This window comes from Periplaneta americana, chromosome 2 (assembly GCF_040183065.1).
Source record: "Periplaneta americana isolate PAMFEO1 chromosome 2, P.americana_PAMFEO1_priV1, whole genome shotgun sequence".
Taxonomy (NCBI): Eukaryota; Metazoa; Arthropoda; class Insecta; order Blattodea; family Blattidae; genus Periplaneta; species Periplaneta americana.
In genome coordinates this window covers 143,727,247-143,739,481 of record NC_091118.1, presented here as the reverse complement: position 1 = coordinate 143,739,481, position 12,235 = coordinate 143,727,247, and the positions used below count along the sequence as shown (strand labels likewise).

The 12,235-nt window shown below is 36.9% G+C and overlaps 1 protein-coding gene across 1 annotated transcript in view; it reads left to right on the top strand.

Annotated features, from left to right (window-relative positions):
* The window catches only part of LOC138694633 (monocarboxylate transporter 9-like), a 326,720-nt gene that overhangs the window by 145,834 nt on the left and 168,651 nt on the right, over positions 1–12,235 (top strand). Inside the window, exon 3 of the mRNA XM_069818551.1 lies at positions 9,390–9,495. The gene's annotated coding sequence lies outside the window, so the exon portion shown is untranslated. The remainder of the gene's footprint in view (positions 1–9,389; positions 9,496–12,235) is intronic.

The following is a 12,235-nucleotide window of genomic DNA, read 5'->3' as shown; positions in this document are numbered from 1 at the left end:
TTATTACTATGGCTTCGATTTGGACTATCCGTCATTTGAACTCTAGTGTTTTTTTCATGGAAAACGAGTGCTTTAATTGAAATCCTGCGTGTGAGCAAATAGTTTTATTCAACTCCTATATTTCAACAGATTGGTGATCCTTCTTTGTGCGAGATGGTATGTGGAAGATGTTTGACCGCAGCACAACTAAACGAGCCGATGTGCTTCGGATGATATGGGCGTAGTAATTATTGGAAGTGAAGGAGTAATTTATACGATATTATAGTGTAGGGCAGTTGTTACTCCACCCTTTGGCCTTGACCCTCGCGGCGTCCCCGCATTGAAGTTCATCCAGCTAGTAACCATGTTTAACATCACTGTACAAGGCTTGATCATCGCGTAACATCTGTTCCGATATCAGACGCGGAATAACTGATAGTAGTCACGTTTACAGTTGTTTGTATATGAAGAGTCACTTTATTGAGTTTGACCTCTTGTTTTTAGTTTTTAAATTAATTTGTTTATTTATTATGCTACCAAAGCACTGGCCTTTCAGTCTAGGTCTTTGTGTACGTGTGTTTAGGAAAGTATACCAAATTTTTCGACATAGCCGTATGTCTATCATCTGACAGCGTATCACAAAACAGGCCGGTACTCGCTCTGGACATGCCTTGTGAGTTTTCCTTTAACATTTATGGGGCTGAATGCCTTAGAGATCTTTGAGAGATTTGTGGAGTTGCATTCTAAGGAGATTCATATGACATGGGGTTAGATTGTGGTGAGATTCAGTGAAATATATGGGATTGGATCCTACGAGGTTTATGCAGTTCTATCCTGCGTTGATCCAATGATATTTATGGCGTTGAATAGTGGAAAGATCCTGCGTCATATAGCCTATATGGAGTTTAATCCTGGAAATTCCTTTGCGATTTATGGATTTGCATTCTGTGGTGCTTTTGTGGGATGTATGGGTTGAGTCTTGAGGAGTTTCTGTGAGATATATGGAGTTAGAATAGTGCATGATTCTCTAAGACAGGCCTGCAGAACTGTAGCTCTTGAGAGCGACTGCTTTCCTTCCCTCTTTTACCCCACCCACCTTTTCTACCTGTGCGGTTACAGCGTTCTAGTTACGCTCGGCTGCATCAACATTCATTCTCGGGGGGGGGAAGTCAATCATCCCCAATAGAAGTGGAGTGAGGCTGACGCCATAGTTCCCCTACTTTGCGAGTTCTGCAGGCCTGCTCTAAGATGTAAGGGGTTAGGTTCTGAAATGTCTGAGAGATTTATAGGTTTGAATCGTAGAAAGTCGTGTGAGATTTATGAGTTTTGATCCTAGGAAAACATCTCTTCTGATTCACTTCAAGTGAAAAAATTGAGACAAGAGCTCAGAGAGCGAGCATTTCAATCTTGGTGCTCATTAAATCAGAAAGGGAAAGGCGTCATCCTCTATAAGGAGTTCACTCCCACCAATAAATGGATCCGACAACCTGATCGCCTCACTAGCAGTGAATGGAGACTAGCTCTTAAAATGACAGCTAATGTTTGTCCGCTGCGTGCTATACCAGTAAGGTCCAGAGACGGAAACCACTGTCGTCGTTGCGTCAGTGAGATTGAAACTCTTGGCCACGTTTTGGGTGCCTGTCTTCTCAGCGAGCCGCTGCGGAACTCTAGACATCACAGAATCAGGTCCATGATTGCCGAAGATTTGAGGAGAAAAGGTCTCACTGTACACGAAGAAGTCCATGGAATCTCTCAAGAGGGATCCTGTCGGCGAATTGACATGCTTGCCATTCCACCAGGCTCTACATCCGCCTACATTATCGACCTGACAGTCAGGTTCGAGACACAGGAACAACAGCCCGCAGAAGTCCACGCAGAAAAATGCAGACTTTATGAGCCCACAGTTCCATTCTATTTGGAGAAATATCACTTCACCTCCATTGAAGTAGTTGAGCTAATGGTTGGCGCTAGGGGCACAATATCTATCCTCTTTGTCAGTTTCTGCAAGAAGTTCCAGCTGAACAACGACTTCATTCGTGATGTTTCCCTTACTGCTATCAGAGGATGACTTGCCATTTTAAAATATCACCTATACTTTGTTTCCTAAACAAGAAGAACTTTTGTTTGAATGTCTAATCTGTTTGTTTACTATGTTTAGGTCTGTTATATGTATGCTATTATTTTTCCTGTACTTAATTTCCTTTTTTTTTTGTTCGTTCCCCATATTTCTCTTTTGTGGTCTGTTTCTTTTTCACTCTGTGTGTTTGTTATGCTTTGTCCAATGAGGCAGTCCCGTTATTGGGAAAGCTGAAAGAGTGTCATTCTTATTATTATTACCCCTATTGCAGGCCATGAAGATTTTAACCCTTAAATTGGCAAAACTTCATTTCTCACACTAGTTTATTAAACCGTGTCGGACTGTAAAGAAAACAACTATCGCGATATCCATATTTTATATTATGTCGTACAATATTATAGCATTGTGAAATTTTAATTTTCGTACCAATATTTTTTCTATTGTATTAAAATTATAGGATATAGCCCATTAACGTGTTGTATCCTACAGGATACTTTGCGAATTTAAGGGTTAAAGAGTTTCCTATTTGAAGAAGTTTGTTGCACCTCTTTAATTCTACTCCTAGTGATTTTGAGAGTTACATGTCACTGTGCCATGTTGAGAGGTGATTTGTGTTAAAACAGTTGAGCTTAAGGGCGCGGGTTCTGCTTCAGGCAAAGACAAGCATTTTTTCTCATTTATAATTTCCGTAATGATACTAAGGACTTCCAGCCAGCAGGGCTATCACTACTTAATATCTGTTGGTAATTGTACCTAAGACAGAATTCTAAATACACGTTGTGGCTTACGTGAAATATATGAGTTGTTATTTGACTATTAAGTAGGCCTATGATTATATAGTGAAATGTAATTATCGGCACGAAAAGTAGGCCTAGTTATTCATTAAAGTCAATGGTGGGCAAAATGAACGCAACCCACAAGACAGGATTTAAATGGCTACTACATACTGTGGGAGGGGTTGCACTCTACAGTGCGGTGACGGATTTACAGTTGCGCCACTACACTCCTACCTACCATACGTAATTAGAATAGTCCATTCACGTGATATTTAATTAAGAATTTTTCAAAGCAATTTCTTCGAAACTGGGATTTATATCTGTGCATGCTATTTTCAGTTGCGCAAGGAGATTAGCATCGCTTAAGCAAGAACTGTGGCTGGACTTTATATTTCATTTTAGAAAACAGCTGTTCGCACTGGTAGGTTGATGAATACATACCGTCATTTCCCATAACTATGGTCCACGATACAACCATTCAAAGATAATTGTAGGAGTAACATAGACCGTTCGTACATAGCTGCAGTGACTTGAATTCAAACTACAGTACAGCAAGAATATAGATAAACGAGGTACTAGGTTATGGAGTACAACATTTGAATAGTTGTATCGTGGACAATAGTTATTTTCCAGGACCATAGTTATGGGAAATGACGGTACTCATTATTTTTGAAGCAAACTGTCTAAGCAGTGGATATATAGTACTGGACATCTTTTAAAAAATTTTAGCCTCCAGTAGACCTTCACATTCTGCTTTCAAGAAGCCATCATTCTGCAAATCCAGTACCTCTAACTGCAATTCTGGGATAACATTTTCAATTTAAACATGAAAAGGAGTGGCAAAAATATTGAAATCTTTCTCCATCCTTTGAAAATCACTGGATCTGTGTTCTTTGAACTCATATAACAGGTGATCTATTTTAAGAATGTACATATTTTAAGTTCGCGTCCTGAATATTTGTAACTGATCCTAAACATGAGAAATGAAAGAACCGCCTTTCTCGTAAGTGTGATATCCTCTCGATTCATATGATTCTGCGAAAGACATTGTATCACTAATGAAGCTCTGAAGTACAGCAATCTAGTACAATCCGCCACGTACACGCGCAGTATTTTCATGGAGTGGGAGAAGGGGAAGGTAGGGGGTAAGTTTGATGCTTCGCTGAGGTCTGACGTCACTGCGGCAATGCCGCAGGAATGCCCACAATTGATTAAAGTGGAAAACTACCTTCGCGTAAATAATTCGAATTCCCCGTTATCTAAAGGATGAAATGATGAGATGCTGCGATGAAGTCAAGACCGATGATTTAATACAGTTGTTTCCAAATTAGAGTGCGCGTCAAGCCATTCAGGGGTACGCCAAATGGCGGACATTAGTCTACACCTTGTTGCCTCGCGCCATGCAATACCCTGTTGTTTATACAGCCGCAGCCATTGATTTTCATTACTATTTTTCATTTTACTTTAAGAAAATTGTAAAATAAATATGACTTTTTTCCAAGTTTGTTTCTATTACGATGAAAGAGTAATGGAACGGAGAAAAATTCTCTCCGGCGCCGGGGTTTGAACCCGGGTTTTCAGCTCTACGTGCTGATGCTTTATCCACTAAGCCACACCGGATACAACCCCGACGCCGGTCAGAATCGTCTCAGATTAAGCTCAAACTCTTGGGTTCCCTCTAGTGGCCGCCCTCTGCACTACGTCATAGATGTCTATGAACGCAGGACCGAAGTCCACACATGTGCTGAGGTGCACTCGATATGAGTGACTAGTTGGCCGGGATCGCATGATGACGCAGAATATCTGCATGGAAATATCATATGTACTTCGGTACATTAAAATAATATATATTGTTTCTATTATTTAAAACTAAAAAAAAAAAAAAAAAAAAAACTATCCTAGATACACAGAATCGTTTTGTTACATTTTATGTAAGTGATGTAATATAAAGACACTCGCGAGGAAATTAAACACAGGATAAATATGGGAAATGTCTGTTATTATTCGGTTGAAAAACATTTTTGTCATCCAGTTTGCTCTCTGAAAAGCTGAAAGTTAGAATTTATAAAACAGTTATATTACCGGTTGTTCTGTATGGTTGTGGAACTAGGACTCTCACTTTGAGAGATGAACAGAGGTTGAGAATGTTTGAGAATAAAGTGCTTAGAAAAATATTTGGGGCTAAGAGGGACGAAGTTAAAGAGAATGGAGAGAGTTACACAACGTAGAACTGCACACATTGTATTCTTCACCTGACATAATTAGGAACATTAACCCTCAAACGGAGTTGTGGGGTCTTTTTCGATCCCAGGCAAATTGTATACCCCTGACATTCCTTAACCGTTGCATTCTTTCTCTAAATCTTTTGTATACCTTTTCCTTTTGTCAAGTTTAATCCATTGGCTGTGTCGTTGACCAGGAGGTACCGTTATTTATTTCCAATAATAGCTAAAATATTGAGCGGTATCCTTTTCGACCCCACAACTTCAGTTGTGTATCTGTACCTTGTCAATGTACAACAACGAGTTTTCATAGTGGAGTATGGCTACTAATGTTCGATTCTGGTTTCCCACGTTTTGTAAACAGTGTAATAGATGAAAGTGAAGGCAGTGATGCGGGTGACTGTGGGGACAAAAATGATCCGGACTATAATTCTGAACATGACACGGATTCAGAACAAGATTACGACTCGGATGGAGTGGATGAAGATGTAAACCAACCAAATGGTGATTCATTGAATTTCTACGGTAAGAATGCATGCAAATGGTCGGCTACCGAACCTAATAGAGACAGAAGGACACCAGCACACAATATTGTAATGAAAGTACCTACACTAATAGGAAAATCTAAAAATTTAGGGAATTCGTGCAATCCTTTACAGGCATGGGAATGTTTATTTACAGAAGACATGATTACAGAAATTGTTATACACACAAATGAGAAAATTAGTTCCCACAGAGCAAATTTTTCTGATACAACTTGTACAGAACTGAGAGACACTAATGCAGTAGAGCTGAGAGCACTTTTCGGGTTCCTATATTGCACAGCAGTTTTCAAATCAAACCATGAAAGTCTCGAGTCCATGTTTGCAACTGATGGTACTGGAAGGGGTATTTTCCGTACCATTATTTCTGTCAGGTGAACATACATTTTGGTCATTTTGATATATTGCTTGCGTTTTGATGATTTTGCAACATGAGCAACAAGGAAGGAAATTGATCCATGTGCAGCAGGGTCGTATATTTTTCACAAAATGGTTGAAAACTCTCAGGCTTGCTGTAATATATATTCTTATGCCTGTGTAGATGAGATGCTAGTAGGTTTCCGCAAATTTAGGGTTTACATAGCTAGTAAGCCGGAGAAATATGGGATGAAAATTATGATTTTGTCTGATGCGAACACTAATTATCTCTTGAATGCATATACATATATATATACATATATATATATATATATATATATATATATATATATATATATATATGCTGGGAAAGACAGTGATTGGATAGGTCTGGCTGCACAAGAAAAAACGCTGCAGAAACCAACACAACCAGTACTGAGATTAGTAAAGCCTATTTGTGGAAGTCACAGAAATGTTACAGCTGACAATTACTTCACTTCCATGGAGTTAGTTTCAAAGAACCTAAACTAACTTATGTAGGGACGATGCGGAAAAACAAAAACATTCCACAGAATTTCAGGCAGGCAGGAAACGTAAAGTAGGCTCAACTGAATATGGTTTCCAAAATGACCGCACATTAATTTCTCACGTGCTTAAGAAAGGCAAGCCTGAAATTATTTCCTTCTATAATAGTACAAAAGGGGGAATAGATAGCCTTGACCAAATGTGTATTACATATTATAGTAACAGCAAACGAACCCGAAGATTGCCTCTGGCTATTTTCTATGCAATTCTGAATATTACAGGTGTCAATTCTTATATATTACAGACATCATTCAAGGACTATATACCCATTTCCCGCTTTGAATTCCTGAAAACGCTAGGAAGACAACTTACATGAAAGGCTTGTAAATGACCGACTCCCAAAAGAACTCAGAATGACTGTTTCCAGGATTTTGAAGGAACCTCTGCAAAAGAATGAAGAAACACGCGAGAAATCGAAAAGAAAACGTTGCGCACTGTGTCCTCGTTCAAAAGAGAAGACAAACCAGTACTGTGTTAGTTGTGACCGTCCAGTTTGCCAGGCATGCCGATCAGTTACATGTAGAGAGTGTGGAGAATAAAGGAAATCCAGTTTGACAGCAAAGTATGCAACCAGACTGACATTTTTATTGTGATTACTACATTTGAATGTGATGGTTATAAAGAAAATATGATAAAATGGAACTTTATCTTTTACAATAATTTTAAATTAAATCAAAATTGTCATACAGACTTTCGGTGTTACATTATGTTATGATCTATTGTTTTTCAAAGTTTTGCAAAAATTACTAATAATTATATATTGTACTCATATTAGTTATATGTCGCTAAATTATGTAAACAAACTTAATAATAATTGAAATTCCTATTATATCATCTTAAAAAGTAAACAAAATTAATATTTTACCTCCTTTTGTAGTGGTATCGTTTTTGACCCCACAACTCCACTTATGTCATAAAACAGTCACAACTCCGTTTGAGGGTTAAATCCAGACGTTTGGGATGGGCAGGGCATGTAGGACGTATGGGTGAGTGAATCCAGAAATGCATATAGAGTGTTAGTTGGGAGGCCGGAAGGAAAAAGACCTTTGGGGATGCCGAAACGTAGATGGGAGGATAATATTAAAATGGATTTGAGGGAGGTGGGATATGATGGTAGGGACTGGATTAATCTTTCTCAGGATAGAGACCGATGGCGGGCTTATGTGAGGGCGGCAATGAACCTCCGGGTTCTCTAAAAGCCATTTGTAAGTAAGTATGTAAGTGGTGTGGTAAAAACTTGTGTGGAAGAGTTAGGAGTACAGTTTCAGTAAAAGCCTACTTAAGGGGTACGTAAGGGAAAAAAGGCTGGGAACCGCTGATTTAATTTCATACACATAAGGCAATGAACTAGACCCGTTTGTTGCCTTCCAGGTGTGACCACTTTTTGCAACTGGAACGGAAATTTCCATTAGAATTATATACGTTGTTTCTATGCTAACATAAGTTGCAAATTTCAGTAATGGGACCAATTCTGTTACGTAATAAGAATTTTTTATTCTCTCTTTCTACAAGGACAATATTGATGTTCATTAATGATGTGGAAATTACAGAAAGAAGAAAGACCGCAATCACTATTTGACTAATATTATGGATTGAGGGCTCTGTATATTATAATGAACCTAGATTTGAATTGTAATTTGTCTGAAATGATATAATCAAAAACGATGGTCAAATAACAGAGCCAACTTTCCTAAAATATGATATATACTCGTTTATGGTTGTGCAAAAACAGATCAGCGGAACTTGGCTTGGTTGCATCCCCTGATGCCAAAAAATCACGTTTTCTTTATCTACCGTCTTCATTTAGCCCCATGCCACTTTATTTCAGAAACATTCCACTTTTCAAATGTATAGATTTGTATTATTTATTTTATACATACATTTTCTTGTAATAGAAAACATGAAATAAAGTAAGTAATGTTTTTAAATTGAATAGCATCCATCTACGAGCCCGTACTAGACTCAAATGTAAGTCATCCTGGCGCTAACATTGCTAAATGCCAATAACTCGTACCTGTAAAAGATAGACAACACAAACCTGTATGTAAATCAAAGAATAAATAAAGAGCTTTTTATCTGTAGTAATGTCACAAGAGGTCTGAGATTTGCAGATAAATCCACCAGCAAAGCGGGTGGATTTATTGGGAAAATCTCAGACCTCGAGTGACATTTATAAGGACTATCTTCTGAATAAAATAAAAATGTAAATAATATTATATCCCTAAAATTCGCTCACAAAATGTTAATAATTGTATATTTATGAACACTTAACCTATTCAGACATTGTGAAGTCGAAATAGATGAAGAACGATTACTGCAATAAAAAAAATTGAATATTATTCAGTAATTCTAATCGAGAAAAGCGAAATACAGGTTTAAAAATGTTAATTACATGAACTGCGCTTTTCTCTTATTATAACAGAATTACGTTTTCATTATCTGCTGAAATCATAATTTAATTTAAATATTTTATAGTATAATCTGATTAATATATTAATTAAATGAACAGTTATGAATGAGTGTCATTTTCTTTAGATACAATGGACATGGAATTAGAAGTTGAAGATGTAGATGTGGAAGTAGGATTTCGCACTTTATTTAGTGCAATGGATTAATGCTCATCGATTTATGTGGAAACAGTTGGCGACACTGACTAAACAAAAGAACGACCATGCGATAAATTGATTGTGATAAATCGAGCTGCAGAAATTATCGCTATGTATGACTGTGATTGGTTGGAATTCAAAATTTCATTACACTTCATGGGCCGAAAATGGATTGACGTCATATAAACGAAATAGTCTATGTAATTTAGTTTATTCCATGATTAATATTTTGTACACTGTTACAGGACTACTGAAAACGTGGAGAAACTTTTGCTCGCTCCCCGTCTTCGACCACTTGCCACGCCCGAAGTATGAGTTGGATCTATAGCCTACATATTGCGAGTGAAATATGTAAGTATGTACATACGAGCTTTTGATATCTATATTCAGATTTTAGGTAGCTTTTATCGTTTACGAGTTGTGGTTCATTTTGTTATTAAAGATTTGTTGTACTGAAGATGATTGCTACGTAGCTCGCTTTGACATAATTTACAAGTAAGCTATCGTGTCGGTGCGTAGCAAGCATGTCGATTACATATTTTGTGAATATACTGTAATATTTAATGATATTGAAAACATACATATAGGCCTATAATTACATTACATAACGCAATTTCATGGATCATATGAGAAAACAAAGAGGAAGGCAGAAAATAGGAAAGATTGGAGAATGCTGGGTTTGCAGTGAAAGACCTGCCCTTGGGTTTGCAGTGAAAGACGTACCCTTGTGCAGAACACTAAATGAACTAAATTAAAGAACGTAATTTTCGATCTGAATATTTTTCAATATTCCAAATAAAGAGCTAATTGAGGCATTCAGAAGCAAAGTAATATAAGTGACATTTTTTTAAAAAGTGAGATAAGTATATATTCTAAATCTTTAACGTCACTTCTGTTCAGAGAAAAAGTAATATAAGTGCAGTTCCAGTCATTGCTGCGCCATGTTGGCCTTACACTTATATTACAATGCATACAGAGTTTTGACTGAGAGGCAAACTAATACAAGTGCGTTGTTTGCATATTGTTGTTGCGTTTCTTCTGTGTATGACTAATTCATTTGCCATAATGGAGAGAGGTAATAAATTACATATTCGAAACATCTACGTGGAAGGCCTGCACACATTGAGCTGGACCAACTATACAGTGATCCAATAAGGATAACTTTTGCTAAGTAGAGCAACTTGCAATAGCTAAAGAAATTCATCCCACTCATACACCACTCTTTCTTTGATTACCTGAAGCATTAGGATGGGCCTGTAATAAGGACTGTAGACGTGGAAAAGTGCGTGGAAGAGGAAGTTGAAGGAATATTCGCGGTAGGAGCACTACAGATGCACTTCATGACAGAAACATAGATTTTCATGTTGAAGATATACCGATAAGCTGTCACAATTTGAATATAATTATGTGTGTATATACCGCCTTTGCTTATCATACAATATGAATGAATTAATTAGTCATATTTTTCTCATTAACGTTTTCGGTACGTAACTTGTACCATCTTCAGATGTTTGTGTATGATGCTAATTGTTAACCAAGCCTGTGGGTGTATGTATCTGGACTTAAATGGTCAGTGTTTTTGCATGCTGTGCGATGTGGGTGAAGTGTTGTCATGATTACACAAATGATCACCTTAACTTTTATATACAATTTGCTGGTACCACACTTTATCAAACTTAAATTAGAATGTTTCAGTCATTATTATATAGTGTTTTTTAAATAATGACTGAAACATTCTAATTTAAGTTTGATAAAGTGTGGTACCAGCAAATTGTATATAAAAGTTAAGGTGATCATTTGTGTAATCATGACAACACTTCACCCACATCGCACAGCATGCAAAAACACTGACCATTTAAGTCCAGATACATACACCCACAGGCTTGGTTAACAATTAGCATCATACACAAACATCTGAAGATGGTACAAGTTACGTACCGAAAACGTTAATGAGAAAAATATGACTAATTAATTCATTCATATTGTATGATAAGCAAAGGCGGTATATACACACATAATTATATTCAAAAAGAAACATAGATGTTTCAGCAGAGAGAGATATGACTTCATTAGATGAGCCTAGTGACGTAATGAACAGCGACTAAGGCCCTCTTTTTTCGGAGTACCAAAAACCACATCAACTGTTGCCCTAGAAATTGAATATAATATTCAACCAATAAGAAACTATGTATTAAAAAAAGGATCTAAAATACATTTAAAATTGCAAGCCTCATCCAGATCTCAGATGTTCTTCAAACTGTCAGATAATATCCTATGTAATTTCTACAAAATAAACAAAGAAGAAATACCAGTCTATATCACAGACACACTCATTGCTAAAACTCCAGTTGTAAATGAACTCCTCCATGAAAATGGATAATTCCAGAACATTGCCTACAAATCCCACGAAATCATTACAAAAATGATCCTTCATACATTCTTAAGTTAAATGCCATGGAACTACTCTGCAGCTCATGTAAGGATTGCCTTCAAATTTATACAGATGAATCTCTAAACCCTGATGATGGAACATCAGGAGCAGGGTATTATATTCCAAAATATCAAGAAAATTACTTCATACCATGTTCAGCCTCCTCCAGTCTTGACACTGAATTGCTAGCTATTGATGCTGCTCTTTAGTGTGTTACTCAAATTTCTGAAAGATCTATTTCAATACTTACCGACTCCAAGGGGGCTATATTTAATATAATTAAATATGTACCACACCTATACGCACATAGAATTATTCCAATTCAGAAACAACTAAGTGAACTAAAAAAACTCCAAAAGAAATAAAATTTCAATGGATACCTAATCATTGTGATCTACCTGGAAACGAGAAAGTCGATAACGTTGCGAAACAGGCAACATATTTGCAACCAAGACCTCTTCAAGTGATATCTCTATTCAATACCTTTACTTCTGTAAAGTTTCATTTTATAAACTTATGGATCAACAATTGGCTCTCTTCTGACAAAGGAAAAATTTTACAGTCCGTTAAAAAGAAACCGAATGATCTGGAAATTTACAAAAACTTGTCCAGACAAGTTCAAACATTTTTAACAAGAGTCAGAACAGATCACATTGTCAC